Consider the following 18,593-nt stretch of genomic DNA (forward strand, 5'->3'; position numbering starts at 1 on the left):
TCCCTGCATTTGTGTGATGGCAGTGCCACATTTTGTGGATGTTGTTGGACAGCCAGACAGTGACAATGTAGAATGCACTGGGTGTAGATTCAGACATAAACTCCGCAGGTGAAGATGCTAATTACTCCCTCTCAGGCAGTTACCCCCTCTTGCCCCTGAATAAAACCTCAAAAGCATATGAAGAATATGTTAGAGAGATTGGTACCTCCTTCACAATGCTCTCTTCAAAACATTTCAGAGTTGTCATTTATGCAGAGAAGTTGGCATAAGGAATATTGGCTTCAGGAGAAACCCACAATGGTTCTGTTCTGCAGTGGGATTGCTGCCCAGGAGTCATCCCTCCCTCCTCCACAGCCACCGGCCTGACTTGTAGCTCTTCCATGATTCACTTGGGGCATCCATGGAGACTTGTCACTCACAACTCTTCCAAAAGACCCCACTGAGTAGAACACAATTAACTGAGAGCCTCCAGAAGTTACCCTGAGAATACTAATGCCTCACTTACTGGAAGCAGCTCTCAGCCAGCAGCTGAGCACAGTGTGTTATAACTGGTCCAAATATGGTGTAACAAATCAGCACAAAACCTATTGGCTTACCAACATGCAAGTGTGTCCAGTGGGCTGTGTTGGTGAATTCAAGCTTCAGTTCGGGCTCAAGTCTGCTCCTGTGTCTCTAACTTTACCTTCTTGGTTTAGTAAGTGAGCGGGATGATATTATTCTCTGATGATCAGAAGAGATGAATGTGATGTCCCGGGAGGTCTCAGGTATAAATTTGCAAGCTGTCGCATTCACTTGCATGCCATTGCTCAAAATAAGCTGTGTGGTTAAACCCAGCGCCAGTAGTTTGAAGGAAGTATACACACCTCCACTGTGTGTATTGCAAAGTCGCATGTCAAAAGGCAAGAATGGAGGGAGGGTAAAGGGATAAAGACTAAAAAGAGTAGTGCAATCTGCTAGGCTGACGAATCACATTGAAAACTATTAACTGAACACTGTGATTTACACACACACAAATATTTCAGGCAGTAGTGTTACAAAAGTTGGAAAGAACCGTTGCTTTAGTTAGGAAGTCACTCAAGGCCAAGAATGAAGGTTTCACTTATTTTGATGCAAGAACTATACAAAGTACACCTTGTTTCTAAAAATGTGTTATTTTTTATTTGTGTGCTTTGGGGGATTACTACATGTTTCTTTTTTCTGACTCTGAACTGTGATGGACATGTGTTTTTTCATAAAGGTATCAGGTGCTGTTTACATTTAAAAAAAACTTCTAAATTCAACCTTGGAGTTAGAACTATAAAACATAGTAAGAGGCTGGAGAATTGACTAGGGTCAGGTTGTGAATTACATGTTTACCCGGCTAAGGAGGTTGACATCAACCTCTGAGGATCATCATAATGATGCTTTGAATGCATTGGACTTGTATATACCCGATCTATGTTTTAGAAATCTTACTCTAATGACAATTGAAAAAGACACAGGGAAAGAGGTAGCACTACGTGAATATAGAGCAAATATAATGATGTAACAAAGACAGTGATGAGTATGCTAAAAGAAATACTACAATAGGAGAACAGAGAGTGAAAAGATTATCCTTTTTGGGAGATTTGGGGAAGACCACTAAATATGTATGAAAAGTACTTTGATAAATTGAAAACAAGTGATGGGAAGGACAGACAAGGAGAAAGAAGATGGAAAGTTCATTTAGTTAACAAATATTTGTGGAGTGATACTACGTCGTGGATAGTCTGTTGGGAATGTAATTTAATCAAAATAAAAAATATTTCTTATCCTTGAGTTTATATCTAGTGAAATGTTAGTAACAAAAATAAATTTAAAATTCCCTCTGTGAGGCAGTCTGTGGATGAATGATATGAAGTTCTGAGAAGCTTTTCAACAAACCAGGCATTTTTCCTGATAGTTATGGAGATTAGGAAATTCTTTCATTAGGAACCAACATTTGAAGCAAGATTCTAAGGACTCTAAGGGGTTAATTAAGTGATAAAGTTAGTAAAGAGGGCACCTGGCGTACAAACTCGCAATTTGTTTCAGTGCTGCTATTTTCTCTGTCCTTATTCCGTTTGCCCAGATGAGGCAGAGAATTCCAGGCAGAAGAGGAAGTGTGTCTACAGTGGGGAACTGAGATAAGATGTGTTTTCTAAGCAAAAGCAGCAAGTAGGAGAAGTATAAAGCACTCTGATATAGCACTATGTAGTCTGCATTTTAAAAATGAATCATAAGATATTAAAGAATTTTCATTAAAAAGATCATATTATTACATAATTAGTTTTGATGATTTTCTCAGTCGGGCATAGGACATAGGTTTATTTAGTTCACGGGGTGGACCCCACTGGGGTCCCTGTGCCATGTTGAGCAAGTAGTGATGTTTGTTTGGAAAAGAATGTTGCTGCAGAATATGGTGGTTGTGGATGGCACTTAAAATTTTTGGCTGGTAAGATTTCTAAGATGCTTTGAACTGCATATTAGATGGGTCTGTTAAGGGGAGGAGAAGCATCAAGCATGACTTCTTTTCTCTGACTACAGAGCTGCAGTATGGGGTGGCTCACTTGATGGCTTTGTTTGTTTGTTTGGAACTGGGTAAATCAGCTCTGGAATGTTTGAAAATTGGATTATGGAAACAAAGCTAGGCTAAAGCTGGGCATGGTGACATATGTCTGCAATCCCAGCACTCAGGGAAGATTAAGTAGAAAGATTGCAAATTGGATCCCAGCTCAGGCAACTGAGATATAGTGAGACAAATGTCTCAACAAAACAAACAACAAACAACAAACACAATCCAGTGTTAAGGCTCTGATTACAATCCTTAGCACTTACAAATAAAATCATAAAATAAAATAGTAAAAGGCAGGCTGAGATGACTATGGCAGAGACCGTGCTTCTCCTCTGTGGGTTTTCCTCTTACTGCTACTAACTGGTAGCAGTCACAAAAATACGGAAGCAATTAAAAATAGGGGAAAAGTGATTCTTCTGTCAGGCAAATAAAATCTAAAGATAATAATCACTTCATTAAATTCAGGATTATCATTATATATATTTTATAATGTCTGGATAAGTATATATAGAATATATAGATTATATATAGAATTTTGTGACCTGGGAAACATAATAACTAGTAGGAGAACCATGTATCTGAATAATTTCAAGTAGTTTGATTCCAATATGAAGTATAGCTTTTTGCTGTCTAGAATTTGAGGAAATATGTAGTTCTAGAATAGATGGCCTCATACTTGACTCATTTTCCTCCCAAATCAAATTGTGTTCACTGCCAGAAACTATTTTTCCCTTTATAAGTCATAAGAAACTAGCGTTCATTTAATAACTGATTTATTCATTTATAGGTAAGCAGTATTTGCTTTTACTTTTTAAAATGAGACTAAGGATATTACAAGCTCCTTTTCATATGAAAATCAGATTAGGCAAAAGAACTTCCTTTCCTTAAAGTGTTAGGGCTGACGCCGCAGGGAAAGAGACCCCAAGGACTCAACTCTTGGTGAGGAAAAAAAAAGTTTATTTCCATGCGCATGGGGTCCCCCAGGCAAACGAGTGCGGAGGGCCCCGAGGGGAATTTGTGCAGGGTTTTTAAGGGCACAAGCGGGAAGCAAGCAGGTTTACAAAAGCAGATCGCATTGGTTAATTTTGAACGGCGCAGGACTTGGCAGATGCTGATTCGAGGGGTCTGGGGCTGAGTAACCATGGAGACTGAGGGTCCTGGTCTGATCTCAGAGTGCCAGGTACAACTCGGTCTCGTTTGAACAGCACATTCCTTTACTTATCTTTACCTTTACAGAGGACAGAACATCTTGTGGTTAATGACTAGCAGATGCATTCCTTCCTGTCCTGCTCCGATATCTCAAGGAGGAATTAGGGAGTGAAACATTTCTTATAGCTCTGTTCTATAGCTCGGGGGGGGGGTTACATTACAAACGGGGAGTCGATTCTCTCAAAAGGGCAGACTTTCTTTCTAGTAAAAAATTTAATTAAGTTTACAAATGCCGTGTCATGCAGTTAAACATTTGAAGCAAGCAAATTATAATAGAAGCTTCAAGTGAAAAACAGAATACTAAATGTGTTTCAAAGTGAGATTCAGGTATGAAAGAAGCTGCCCCACTAGAACCTATTGTTAATTTTCATTTTACTTTTGGTTCACTTGTAAAAGAGCTAATAAAGATACTCAAACTCATAAATTTAGTTTTGCCTTTATCCCACATTCTTGAGACAGCAGATTGTAATGAACTGTAAAACACACATGGAAGGTTAATTTAAAATTCTTGATTACATCCCCTGTAAGGACTTTACAATTCTCTCAGAAGCATAGGCTAGCCAGCTTTGCAGTGAATTTGGGTCACGCAGACAGTTATCCAATATGCTTTAGACAAGTGATTCTCACCAATGTCATTGCGACCCTCTTGGGATTGTTTTAGAAATTCATGGGTACATTTTGTGTTGTCACTGTGACTGAGGATTTTTACTGCTACTTGATGGGTAGGACTAAGATGTTAATGATGAGGATGCTCTTATAAGCCATATGATTCCCATATATACTTTACTTCACAACTCCTGGATAATCTATTGACCACTCTTGTAAGTAAGAACACCCTGTATAATTATTCGTGCCCAGAACCTAACTAATTCTATCAATAGATTTTTCAGAGCTGTAGTATACACTGAATATTATAGAAACACAATTACCATATATACAGGAGAAAAATTTTAGTTTTAGTTTTAATTTTATGAAGATGTGTTTTCCATGATGTTTGCTAAATCATGTAGTCAGTGGAAATGCTTGCTGCTTAGAGCAATGTTGTAGTAACTAGTACACTGCAACTCATTAGTCTATTTTACTGCTCTTGTTCCATTCATTATGACTCTGTGTATAGGTACAATAGTTCTTCCAGGATTGAAATATTGCAGAATAGTTCTTTCTGCAAATTTATATCTAAAATATTTGTTGTTTTATTATTCAATATTTAATATATACTTGTATACACTGAAGTAAACATGGGTATAGATAAACCAAATATCTATGACTGTTCATTATAAAATGCATGCTACAAAAGAAAAGTGTTAAGAGGATTATGGTAAGATGTTTTTAACAACATACAAGTGTACATTTGAATCAGGAACTTCATTTTATTTTACTTTATTTTTTAGTACCAGGAATCAAACTCATGTCCTCACGCTTGCTAGGTAGGAGCTTATGCTCTTGAGCTAAATCCCTAGCCGCTTGATTCAGGAATTTTAAAAGGCTGGGAAGAGATGTTTTAACTGCAGCTAGGGAATAGGTTATGGTCTGTGTGAATATATACTTGAGATTTGATATGAGCTTTTAGTCAAGATAGCATATTCAAGCAAAATATACTACTAATCATTTATATTATACCATACAGGTACATATGTATGGAAAGCTTTTAAAAGTGAGGTAATATTTAGCAAGTTTTACACAAATCCATAAGAAGACTAAAGTTAAGGCTCTCAAATTTTTATCATTAAGCACTAAATGTTAACTTTATTTGGACACTTTCTCTGGTTTATTTTTAAAGCAGTTGAAATAAAATCACTGTTAAAAAACTGATATTTGACATAATAAGAATATTGAAATGGTGATAGTTATGTTAAAAAGATATTATTGAGCATTTAGAGTATTTTAACTAATATAATTATTACACATACCTACAAAGACAATATAGGCCCTCTCATTTTAGTCAAATTATCCAAGAAAAGTCATGACTGTCTGACTGAGATGCCTTATGTACATTTTTATTTATATATAACATACAACACATTTCAACTTAGGCCAAGATGGAGAATATTTGATAAAATTTCCATGCCTTGTAGCACATGTTTCTGCATTTAACTTCACTTGTAATCTCAAAATACACTCTGAGGGGCTAAAACAATCTGGTGCTAAACAACTAGGATATACCAATAGACTCTAAAATTCCAGAAATTCTACCAAACACTCATAAGATAATAAATATATTCCTATTAAAGTAGTATGTTATAGTTATTTAATGAAATGCAAAATCTTCTACTCTCATCATTTAACATTCACATAAGCAACATTAATATAATCACCATAAACATCTTTAAACTTCTTTAGCCCCTCTATATTAAAATTTTTAATGACATGTAGACAATCAGTTTTTCAAATTATTATTCAGAGATGACAAGAATCATGTCATTTTTCTTTTTTATTTTATTTTAAGGAGAAAAATAGATAAACAATGAAACCGAATTAGAAAATATGTTATGACAGTTACAATGGTTGATGTATCGTGTATTATTGTCTTCATAGTAGTTATTCAGAGTACAAGACATAGGCATATCTTTTCTAAACAATATTAGCACAGAAAATCCTTTTCAAAGAACAGAGAGAAGCTATCTGTATAGCTATCTTAACTGTCTTGTACATATGTATATATTTTTCTTCCCTTTCTCCTTTTTCCTTATCACAGTTTGACTTTACTTTCAAACAATTTCTTCCTAATTCAAAATATCTATTGTATATTTTGGATTCTATTTACTTGTTGAGTTTCTAACACTAGTGAGACTATATGATTTTTACCCGGGATCTGGGTCATGGTCTTGTGTGATCTGAGAATGGTCTGAGTATGGTCTTAAGTTGCATTCATTTACCTATAAAAGTCTCTGGTTAATCCTTTTTATGGCTGTGTAGTACTCTATTATATGTAAAAAACAGATTTTTTTTTCCATTTCTTGGTTAGAGGTACCTGAGTTGTTTCCAAGATTTGTCTGTTACAAACTGTGCTACTATAAACTTAGGTGATATGATGTTTTTAACATTTCTGGGGAAATTATAATAAAGGGAATAGCTGGATCAAATGGTAACTCCAATCCTAATTTTCTGAGGAATCTCTACACTGATTCTACAGTGGTTGTACCAGTCTTTACTCTGACCAACTGTGGAGAAGGGTTTCTCTTTCTCCACAGCCTAGCCAACATTTGTTATTGGTTGGTTTCTTGATAGCCATTCTTTCTGGGGTAAGATGAAATTTGTGTTTTAATTTACATTACTAAAATGACTAATGATGCTGAACATTTTTCCATATATTTATTTGCTGTATGTGTTTATTCAACTGAGAAATGTGTATTCATCTCAGATGCCCATTTTTGGATGTGTCTTTGAATTTGAGGGGCCTGATCTTTTTCAGTCTTTTATATGTTCTAGATCACTTGTCCTCTCTCTGATGGACAGTTATCTAAAATTTTTTTCCACTCTATGGGCTTTGTTTTCACTCTGTTGGGGAATTATTTTGATGTGCAAAAACTTTTTAATAAGATGAAATCCCAGTTGTTGATTCTTTGAAATACTTCCCATGCAGGTTGGTTTTTGTTCATGAATTTTGTATCACTCCTATGTCTTCAAGATTTCTACCTATTTTGTCTTCCAGTAGGTTTAGTGTTTCTATTTTAACATTTAGATCTTTGATCCATTTTGGCTTTATTTTAGTGCATAGTGACAGACATAGGTCTAGTTTTAATCTACAGCACATGGAAAGCCAGTTTTTTCTATACTATTTATTAAAGAGACTCTGTCTTCCAATGAATATTGTTTGACTTCTTTGTCAAAGATAAGGTGACTGTGTCTGCATCTTCTCTTCTAGTCCAGTCATCCTCAGTCTTTTGGCAATACCATGTTGATTTTATCACCATTGCTTTGTAGCATTATTTCAGGTCTGAGATTGTAATGCTCTCTGACTTGATTTTGTTGTTTTTGCTATTCTAGTTCTTTCCTGGTTTCAAATGAATTTTAGGAATGTTTTCTCTAGATCTGTGAGTTCTGTTAATGGTATTTTGATTGGAAGTCCATATACAAGTATTGGGAGTATAGATATTGTCAATATGTTGATTCTTCCTAATCAAGAGCAAAGGATGGCTTTACGTTTTCTGATGTCTTATTCAATCTCCTTTTTAAGGGTACTGTAATTTTCACAGCACAGATCTTTTATATCCTTTATTAGATTGATCCTTAAGTATTCATGTTTTTGGATGTCATCATGAAGGGTGTGCTTTCCATAATTTCTTATCTGTTTGTTGCTTGTATATAGGAATGTTATAGACTTTTGAGTGTTGACTTTGTATCCTGCTACATTATTGAATTTGGATATTAAATCAACAATTTTTTGGTGGTGTTTTTGGGGACTTTTATATAGAGTATCATACCATCTGCAAATAATAATAATTTAACTTCTTTCTTTCCTATGTTTATTCCTTGTATTTTTTTTTCTCTTCTCTCATTGCTCTAGCTAACAATTCCAGACCTTGGTTTTTTTTTATTTAAAGAAAGAAAAGACAAAACAGAAAAAAGGGAAGAAATAATGCATAATTTTGAAGAAAAATCTTAACACTAAAATATTACTAGTTGATGAATTACATATTGTCCTCTTAGAAATAGTTGTTAAACTTACAAAATCAAAGGATCAAAGGTGGACAGATATTTAAACATTCACATTACAAACATTCTGTTTAATGATCTAATGAAAAGTTAGAAATATTGTCTTCTATCTTACACACTTAAACTTTCATACAGTTATATCCTTTAGAGTACTTTCCCTCTCTTTCACTTTCACAATTTCTATTATATATTTTAGAACTTATTACCTTTTCAGTTTTTAATTACCTTTCAGTTTTTAATTTTTTTTTGTCTTTTTTGTTTTTACCAGTACTGGGGATCGAACTCATGACTGCCTGCTTGCAAGGCAGGCACTTATGCCGCTGAGCTAAATCCCCAGCCCCTAATTATTTTTTTACACTAGAGAGACAATGTGGTATTTACAGATGTGGGTCTTATTTAACTCACTTATGAGGATAGTCTCAAGTTGCCTCCATTTACCTACAAAGCCCTCAAGATAATTCTTTTTTATACCTGAATAATATTCCATTGTATAAAAATACCACATCTTTTTCACCCACTCTGCAGTTGATGGGCATTTTGGTTGTTTCCAAGATTTAGCCCTTACAAATTGTGCTGCTATAAACACAGGTGCACATATATCACTGTTACATGATTTTTTCAATTTTGGGGAGAAAATATCCAAGAGGGGAATAGCTGGATTAAATGGAACATCCAATCCTAGTATTTTGAGGAATATCCATACTGATTTCCACAGTGGTTGCACCAGTCTACACTCCCACCAGCAGTGGAGAAGTGTTCCTTTTTTCCCACAACCTTGCCAACATTTAGTATTGGTTGATTTCTTGATGGCAGCCATTCTTTCTGGAGTGAGATGAAATCTCAATGCTATTTTAATTTGCATTTCTCGAATGATAGTGATGGTGAACATTTCCTCATGTATTAATTTGCCATTTGTATATCTTCATCTGAGAAATCTGTGCTCATCCACTTTTGGAAAGGATCTTTGAATCTGGGGGCCTTGAAGTTTTTCAATTCTTTATATATTCTGGATATAAATCCTTTGTCTGAGAGATTGTTAGCTATCATTCTTTCTCATTCTGTGGATTTTCTTTTCACTTTGTTGATGATTTCTTTTGAAGTGCAAAAATTTAATAATATGAGATCACAGTTGTTAATTCTTTGAAGTACTTCTCATACAGTTTGCATTTATTTCATGAATTTTCTGCCTATCCCTATGTCTCCAACTTTCCTACCTATCTTGTCTTCCAATAGATTTAGTGTTTCTGTTTTAATATTTAAATATTTGATCCATTCTTCCTTTAGATTAGTGTATGATAACAGGCATGGGTCTAGTTTCAGTGTTTGGCATGTGGAAAGTCAATTTTTCCAAAACCATTTATTAAAGAGGGTATCCTTTTCCCAGTGAAACTGTTTAGCCTCTTTGTCAAAAATCAGGAGGCTGAGTGTCTTTGTAGTTGTGTTTGCATCTTGTAATCTGTTCCATTGGTCCTCAGGTCTATTTCTTTGCCAACATCATGCTGATTTTATCACTGTGGCTTTGTAGTATAATTTCAAGTCAGGAATTGGGATGCCTCTTGTTTTGCCTTTGTAACCTAGAATTGCCTTTGCTATTCTAGATTTCTTCTGTTTTCAAATGAATTTTAGAAGTGTTTTCTCTAGATCTATAGAGGTGTGTTAGTGGTATTTTGATTGGGATTGAGTTAAATCTGTATAAAAGTTTGGGGAAAATGGCTATTTTCACAATGTTGGTTCTTCCTAACCAAGAGCAAGGAATGTCCCTCCATTTTCTAATATCCTCTTCAATCTCCTTGTAGTATAATATTCAGTATATAGGTCTTTTAAATTCTTGGTTAGGTTGATTTATACATATATCATTTTAAGGTGCTATTGTGAAAGGCAGTATTTCCATAATTTCTCTCTCAGTGAGCTTTTTGTTTGTGTACAGGAATGTTATTGATTTTTGAGGGTTGATTTTGTATCCAGCTGCAATGCTAAATTTATTACCTCTAGTAGTCTTTTAATGGAGTTTTTTGGGTCTTCTATATAAAGTATCATGTCATCGGCAAATAATGATAATTTAACTTCTTCTTTTCCTATGTTTATTCCTTTTATTTCTCTCTCTAGTCTGATTGCTCTGGCTAATATTTCTAGAACTATATTGAATAGGAACAGTGATGGTGGAAATCCTTGTCTTGTTCCTGACTTTAAAGTGAAAGCTTTCAGTTTTTGTCCATTTAGTATAATGTTGGCTGTTGGTTTGTCATAGATGACCTTTATAAGATTGACGTAGATACCATCTATTCCGAGTTTCTGTGGAGCTTTTATCATGAACAGGTGTTGGGCTTAATTAAAAGCTTTTTCTGCATCTACTGAGATGATCATGTGATTTTTGTTTTTGGCTTTGTTGATGTGGTGTATTACATTTATTGATTTGTGTATGTTAAACCATCCCTGCATTCCTGGAATAAATACCACCTGGTAGTGGTGTATACTTTCCCTGATGATTTGCTGCAGTCTATTTGCCAGCATTTTATTGAGGATCTTTGCATCAATGTTCATTAGTGAGACTGGCCTATAGTTCTCCTTTTTAGTTGGGTCTTTCTCTGGTTTTGGTATCAGAGTGATACTTGCTTTTAGGAATGAGTTAGGGAGGATTACTTCTCTTTTGATTTCATTGAAAGTTTAAGGAGTATTGCTTTCAACTCTTTTCTAAATTCCTTATAGAATTCAGCTGTGAATTCATAAGGACCTGGGCTTTTATTTGTTGGTAAGATTTTAATCATGTTTTCAATTTCAATAGCTGATTTTGGCTTATTCAAAATTGTTATATCTTCTTGATTGAACTTTAGTAGGTCATTTGTTTCTAGAAGTATGTCCATTTCCCTGTGTTTTCCACCCTTTGTGAGTAGCGATTTTCAAAGTACATACTCATGATCTTTTGAATTTCCATGGGATCTGTAGTGATTTCTCTCTTTTCAGTCCTTATTGCATGAATTTGATTTTTTTCTTTTTCTTGCTAAAGTGGCTAGAGGTTTATGAATTTTGTTTATTCTCTCAAAAAACCCAGCTCTTTGATAAATTAATTCATTGTATTTTTTTAGTTTCAATTGGATTAATTTCTGCTCTGATATTTGCAATTTCCTCTCTTCTATGAGCTTTTCTATGAGCTTGCTCTTCCTTTTTTAGGTGCTTGAGATGTAGCTTTAGGCTATCTATTTGTGCTCATTCTATTTTATTGATGTGACTATTTATTGCTATATATTTCCCTCTTAGGACCACTTTCACTGCATCACACAGGTTACAGTATGTTGTATCCACATTTTCATTGAATTGTAGGTATTGCTTTATTTATTCTTTAATTTTACCTGTAGCCCACTGGTTGGTTAGAAGGTTGTTGTTTAATTTCTATGTATTTATGCCAGTTTTGTAATTTCTTTTGCCATTAATTTCCAATTTCAGTGCACTATGATCAAATATTATACATAGGATAATTTCAATCCCTTTGCATTTACTTAAGGATGTTTTATGGGTTAATATATGGTCTATTTTGGAGAATGTCCCATGTGCAGCTAAAAAGAATGTATATTCTGATGTGGTTGGGTGGAACACTGTAAACATCTACTAAGTCCATTTGCTCACAGGTACGATTCAGTTGTATTATTTCTTTGCTGACTTCCTGTCTAGTTGATCTATCTCTTTGTTACAGTGAGGTATTAAGGTCTCCTATTACAATTGTGTTCTTGTAGATCTGATTTTTCATGTGCATTAGTATTTGTTTTATGTAGTTGGATGCTCCTGTATTTGGTGCATATATATTTGTAATTGTTAGTTCTTCTTCTTGAAGTGTACAGTGTACAAGTGTGCAGTGACTTTGTCTCTTTTAATCATTTTAGGTTTGAAGCTCACATTGTCTGCAAATAGAATAGCTACCCCTGCTTTTTTCTGGGTTCCTGTTGCATGGAATAGTGTTTAACTTTTAATCTATGAGTTCCTTTTGAGTGAGATGTGTTCTTGTATACAGCACATTGTGGGATACTGTTTCTTGATTCATTCGGCCAACCTATTTCTTTTGATAGGTGAATTGAGTTCATTTTCTGAAGGTTTTTTTTATTTTATCATGAATGAATGTTGACGTGTGTCATGGTTTATGTCTGTGTCCCCCAGGCCTCATGAGTTTGCACTGTGCATTTGTGATTGGTTCATTGTCTAGTGCTTGGATTGATGGTGTCAGTGCTACATCCATATAGGGGTGGAGCCAGGATGTGATGTAATGGCAGGAAGAGGGTGTGTCTTGCTCTTTGCTAGTTCCTTTTTGCTGTTTGTAGCTGCCATGAAAGACAGCCCAGCCATGCCCGCCAGTCTTGGAGCCAACTGAGTGTGGACTGAAACCTCCAGAAACTGTAAGAAATAAACCTTTCCTTTCCCAACTTGGGCATCAGGTATTTGTCTCAGCAACAAGTAAAAAGTAACTAAGACAACGTGCCATCTTTCTGAATGGTTTCTCTGCTTACCATCTCTAAAATCAAATTCAATCTACCAATTGTAATGGCATAATAATAGTATCTACAGAATTGCAATATTACATGAAATTATGTATATAAAATTAATTTTATAGTTGACACAAAATCTCTCAGAAAAATTTGATGTTATGATTATTTATTAGTAGAAAAATTTACAATTACTGAGTATCTTATTTATTTGTCCCTTTTTGAGTGATAAATAACAAAAGTTACGGTGTTCATATTGTGCTAAAATGTTTAGCTTTACAAAACTAAAGGAATGAAGTTGAATTTTCATATATAAGCCTCAAGAGCAAATCCTTTAACTCAGTTATACATTCTTTGAACTTAAGTTTGAGTTCACATACCGTGGGGGGGGGGAATATATATATATATATGAATGAATTACAGAATCTACATATTGGTAAGGGTTGCCTTTCAATGATGATATATAATTTGAACTTATAGTTCATTTTACTTCTAAGAATGAAATGTTTATCCTTACATTTTTAAACATTTTTTTCATGATGAGATTTTTTCATGTTCTCAAGAAGTACATGATATATGATAAACAGGGAGCTGCCTGTACATAAAATCAAATAATTAATTTTCACCCTAAACTCGTGGCTATATATCACAGTTTTGCTGTGATTAGATGTGATTAGATGCAAAAGGAGCTGAAATAACACATATATAGAAATGTAATTTCTTTCCTTTTAAAAAATTAAAAAAGCAGTCATTAATGTAATTCTTATTTACTATTTTCCCTTTTAGATAATATATAGGAAGCAACATTTGTCATAATTTTATGCATATGTTTGAAATCTTGTATTTTATCTTATTTATTTTTTGAGGCATACTCTCAATATGTGGTTCAGGCTGTGGTTCACCTTGAAGTCACAGTGATCCTTCTGTTTCAGCGTCCCAAGTGCTAGTGAAATCCTGTGTTTCAGAACATTTAAGTCTTTAAAAAGTTACTTTAAATTTCTATAGCTCTTTCTCAATTTTGTTTTGTATGACTGGGCACAAAGATGGTAAGGATTCAAAGATATTATTATTCTATTTCAAAGCAATACATTTCTTTTAGGAATTTTGTTCTGAATAGTTTCCATTATGCCAATTTTTCTTTATATTTTCCTGTACAAAAGAGATGCCATTGACATTCTTCTGAATCCTCAAATAATGAAACAGATGAATATTCTTACAAGATACCTTTTTAAATTGCTGAGGATAGTAAGCAATTATATGTTATTCATTCATATATTTCTTTGAAATAAACCATAGAACTAATTTGACTTTTGCCCCAGCGGAAATAGTACTTTCTGACATAGAAAATAAATGGTCAAGTCTTGAATAATGAGCCTATTTTTAAAGGCTAAAAGCTAGAAGACTGGCTTACAAAGAGATGGATGAATGAAAATCAAATGTTAGCTCTCCCTAAAGGACGAATAACAGACATTATATTGAGGTTGTCATTGACAATGTAGTCACCAAATGCTGGCAGATCTTCATGGCACAGAAATGAGAAATCTATATACTGCATGTAACTGGCTTTGATTTCAGGAAGTAATTTCTAGGTTTCATATTTTAAAGCATCAATGGGTTTGACAATGCTATAAGATGTACATTTTGTCAAAATATTGACATTTTGGTAATGACGAAATGTTCTCAAGTAGGATCTATTGCTACTTTTGTCTACATTTTTTCCATTTATAAGTGTATGAGAGCTGGAAACCAGTGTAGGGCTTTTACCAAGTGCTAGGTACATAACATTTCAATTACATATTTATGAGCAGGGTTATCTGTTTTGCCTTGTATGCATATTGCAAGAAGAACTGAGGCACAATTCTGGGGATCCCCAAGCACTGTTTGCCCCCACTTTGGTGGTTCACAGTGTTGCTTTGGACAAAGCATTAATTTGGAGCCAGTGTCCATAAATCCTTGAAAGATGGTATTTTTCTTTTCCAGTATATGGTCACATTAGTAAGTGGCCTGAAATTACTTAAAGGAAGGATTAGAGAGAAAATTTTCACTATATATTTGGACAATGTAATCGTTTTCCTTTAAAGATACTCAAAGTTTTCTTCAGCCAGGACATGTGAAGTCCAGGATAAATCCACCGTGGAAACTGCATGAAGTGCTGTCTGTACCTGTTAATCTAGTTTCTGGCTTTGTGCTTTCTGTTACATGGGTTAGGCACTATTTTAAAACATTCCAACTGTATCATTTCTAGGGAAACCGTAATTATTGAGCCATTATAAGTTCCATGAGGGTCAAACCTTCAAACTACCACAATGTTTCTTCATTCCACTTCCCACTATGGAAATATGTCTGCTCTGTTTCTGGTGGGTAACTGTGCCACATGTATGTTTGTCACTTGAGGAGCCATCATATCACCTACAGTCAGAGAGCGTCTATCACTAGTGGCTTATTCCATTTTCCTCTGGCCTCTTCAATCAACTTCCTTAGTGCTTTGCAAGATATTGTTTCTCTCCTCTTGCTGATGTGTTTTTTGGTGTCCAAATGGAAGAAACACACTGTAATTGTTTATTTGTTTGTTTTCCAGGAAGATATGCTGCTCATGAGATATGGGTAAGTCTCACAAGATAATATCACTATGATAGTTTTATCTTAATAACTTTTAGGTTTCCATCTTTATATTATTCTAAGGAAGTTTTAGTTTCTCAGTCTCACCAAGAATACTTTTATAAACTCTTCTAATGATTAGAAAAAACACATGGTGTTCACAGTCTCTATCTGTGACATCCTATCAGCAAATTCAACTTAATTCAGAACTCAATTCCACCCTTTTTTGGTTCAACACACTTACAATCCATTTGCACATATATTCTTCACATTTATGCCAGTATAAGTTGGCAGCATCTTGCAATTTCTTTGAAGCATAAATGACTTACATTCTGATCACACATTGCCTCTATTTCTAGGTGTGCTGGCCTTATGAACAGGGACTGTTTCGTCAAATGCAAATAGAAAACAGGGATCCAGGCCACACATGAAGAAGAGCTGTTATCTGATGTCAACAGTTTCATCTTTACCCTGGGGCTCTGACCTCATGTCATCCTGATCTGTGGAAAGACAGCGCTAGAAATTTGAGGTTCCAAATGACCACCCTGATTGATAGTTACACTAAAATCTTATGAGACAAAATGTAAAATACTGACTCCACTGCTCCTGTCAAGGAAGAGTTGTTCTGCAACTAATTGTTTTTTAAATGGTTGTGCCTGTCAAGTATACCCTACATGTATTAAGTGTTCAGGAAATCCTAAGTCAAGGAATTGTTGATAGAAAAACATCATCACAAATGAGTAATATTTCATGGAGTTCTTAATGAATTTAAAGTACTGAATCAGGATGGAAGGCATACATCAGAGTTATCTGGTACAGACTTTGGTTGTATATGACTTTGGGTGACTCATTTAATTTTAATTTGATTTTTTCATGTTAAGTGAATAAACTAATACCACCTAATTGCATGCAGGTAGTTATAAAGCTAAGATAACCACAAAGTTTAAAGATGAAAAATAGATCATCTATAGACAACAAGATTTATCTTCCAGTGCTAAAAGAACACAAAATTCATATAAAATTTTAGTAGCTACACAATTATATTTCAGATTATAACTACCTGTTAAATCATATGGGAATTTCTTAGAATTTTGTTTTCTTTTCCTCTATGTCTGAATTTTACAAGATAATGTTTAAAAGTTAAAAAAAATACAGGCCTGCAATTTAGAATTCTTTCATAATTGGAATAGGCCTAAGGGAGAAAGTTCTTCTTTTTTTACAAAAAAAAAAAAAAGATTATGGACAAGTAAAAATATAAACATAAAGAAGTCACAAAGAAAAATGGATTGAAAAGTAACTGTTGATGCTGGAAAAGAATTAAGTAGAAACAGTGGGGAAATATTGGTAAAAACATAAAATAAAATGATGAGTGGTAAAAAGAGGAAATAAAATGGACAATAGACCATGTAATTCAGTGCAAGAACAGGGAAGAAATTCCCCATCAGCGCTCAGAGCTTCTGCATCTATTGCATTTGGCAATGTTTTAAATTGATGAGATGATAACTGACTTTTGTCCTATGTTCCTGATTTCTATGCCCAACAACTACTGAGAATTTCTCTTAGAGCCTGTAGCTGCTCAAACTCAGCATGTCCAAACCAATAGAAACTATTACATCTACTACCAGAACCCCAGTCTTTCTGTGTCTCTCTGTATCTGTCAGTCTCTCTTTCTCTCTCTGTGTCTCTGTTTCTGTCTTTCTCTTACTCTCTCGTTCTCTTTCTTAAACACACAAATGCACCAGTATACTGGGTCAATTTTCTCTCATTCTTTCTAATTTTCTGTCTTTTCCGGGGACAAACAATCACCCAAATCACGTATTGTTTCTTATCCATCTCTCTCCAAATCTAATTCACTACCACTTACTACTTATGCCTTCTAAAGATATCTATATCTTAAATATGTAAGTATTTGTCAATCCACAATTTTTATTCTTTTCAAAATAATTACAGAATTCTCCCTACTGATCTTCCTCCTGTGTTACCCTTATCTAACCTCTAAGCTCATAACTGATAATGCTACACACCTTCTTAGCATTCAAGCAGTTTGCTTTTACTTTTGTATACCTATTTAGCATTAGTACATGTTACCCAGTACTTGCCACTGATTGGTGTATGCTATTGTGTTTTCTCAAGAGGGACTTGCCTGTTTATACTGTGCCCTTGTACCTGTTCATTGCTGTATATTTGGTGTTTCCTCCATCTAGGTGACAAACTTTTATTAATCTTTTTGAAGCAAGATTAAGAACTCTATCCTCTATTGCATAAACTTCAAAATAACCCAAGATAGCACAGTTACTATCTTCCCTACACCACCACTTTATCTTGCATGTGTCATTGCTACATTACCAGGTGCCATGCATTTGCACGTCTACTTTGTCTAATAGGCTGTGAGTTTGTTGAAATCAGGCAATCTGTTTCCTCAGAAGCCAGCTCAGTACTTAGCACACTGAAGGTGTTCAGGAGAAACTTAATGGGGAAATTCATGAAAGCACAGCTTGAACTTTTGATTACAGGAAAGACATTAGCAGATCTATTAGTGTTTCTATGTCCTGAACAGAATGCCATTTGTGATGAGCTTACTGTGTTGCCTCCAGACTCTGATGCTACTTGCTTTCATCACTGACACTCCCTGGTTTTACTTTGCTTAAAGGAATAAATAGTGTATCTTTGCTTAACAATAAATATATTGATGAATGAGTTCTTAAAACTAAAAACTTTCCCTGTTTGTTCTACCTGTCTATATGATTCCTACTCCATGCAAGTTTTAACTTCAGCAATGAATCCTGCCCCTCTCACTTTGGTGAGAGGTATTTTGCTGCTTATCCTAGCTTTTGCTGAGGTGAGAACTCAGGTTGAGCTAAAAAAAAAACCTGTTGCAAGGTTTGTGAGCTCTATAGATAGCCAGAGGAAAGGACAGACTCTCAGATTAAATAGTTCTGCATTCCTCGCTTGTCCCATGTATCTCTCTCTACCCATAGTTGACCTCAGTTCATTTTCTCATTGGAAAGGTTTTTCTCCATTTTCCTAGCTGTGCTAGAATTGTAAATTGAACATTGAACAGCAGTGGGGTCTACATGAAAAGCACCTAA

At 34.7% G+C, this 18,593-nt stretch overlaps 2 long non-coding RNA genes across 2 annotated transcripts in view; one reads left to right on the forward strand and one right to left on the reverse strand.

Annotated features, from left to right (window-relative positions):
* The window catches only part of LOC134470884 (uncharacterized), a 44,195-nt gene extending 43,693 nt beyond the window's left edge, over positions 1 to 502 (reverse strand). Inside the window, exon 1 of the long non-coding RNA XR_010040085.1 lies at positions 206 to 502. This is a non-coding gene — a long non-coding RNA (uncharacterized LOC134470884). The remainder of the gene's footprint in view (positions 1 to 205) is intronic.
* A 125-nt stretch (positions 503 to 627) lies between these two features.
* LOC134470886 (uncharacterized) lies at positions 628 to 16,530 on the forward strand. The gene is made up of 3 exons (XR_010040095.1): positions 628 to 764; positions 15,485 to 15,510; positions 15,864 to 16,530. It is a non-coding gene; the product is annotated as an uncharacterized LOC134470886 (long non-coding RNA).
* The last annotated feature ends 2,063 nt before the right edge of the window (positions 16,531 to 18,593 follow it).

The sequence above is a fragment of the Cavia porcellus genome, unplaced genomic scaffold (assembly GCF_034190915.1).
Source record: "Cavia porcellus strain 051 isolate PalLab524CR breed Dunkin Hartley unplaced genomic scaffold, mCavPor4.1 scaffold_1, whole genome shotgun sequence".
Taxonomy (NCBI): domain Eukaryota; kingdom Metazoa; phylum Chordata; class Mammalia; order Rodentia; family Caviidae; genus Cavia; species Cavia porcellus.